Genomic DNA, 567 nt, shown 5'->3' on the forward strand with positions numbered 1-567 from the left:
TTGACCCTCCTCTTTGTAGACTGGACACTGGTTCAAGTCCATTTGGTGGGGTCTCCTCGGCCTCCTTGATCAAGAGGACCGGTGACCCACCAAAATTACAGGACATATTGAGAGATGCACATAGTCCCCTGAAACTAGTCGACCTAGGAGGGAAGGAGCAAAAAGTGTCCTTTATGTCCCTCTGACCAAATTATTATAGGCCCCAAAGTATGTCTGTTAAACACCCAAGAAGGTTAGTTCCACCAGTCTGGTACTTTTAATTACTGTGTGTCATGTAGGTAAATCTTGGGCAAAGACCAGTTGTTTGCAGATAAGCCTTATGTAGACATATATTTCTTGATCTGCTATGTATAATTTGTCAGTAGGTTGTGGGAGCGAGATGGTTTTCTCTGGTTCTCAAAACTAGCTAGGCATTATTTATCTCTGACATTGTCTCACCCCTCCATCATGGTTTTCCCACTTAAGGTGCCCCCATTTCCCCCCCTTCTCCCTTAATAATACCCTTCTCCTATGGTCTTACCTCTCTTGAGCTCCTTCTTTCCCTTAACCATCCCTGCTATTTCCCAG

Source organism: Nannospalax galili, unplaced genomic scaffold (assembly GCF_000622305.1).
Source record: "Nannospalax galili isolate Female #2095 unplaced genomic scaffold, S.galili_v1.0 scaffold1552, whole genome shotgun sequence".
Lineage (NCBI taxonomy): Eukaryota > Metazoa > Chordata > Mammalia > Rodentia > Spalacidae > Nannospalax > Nannospalax galili.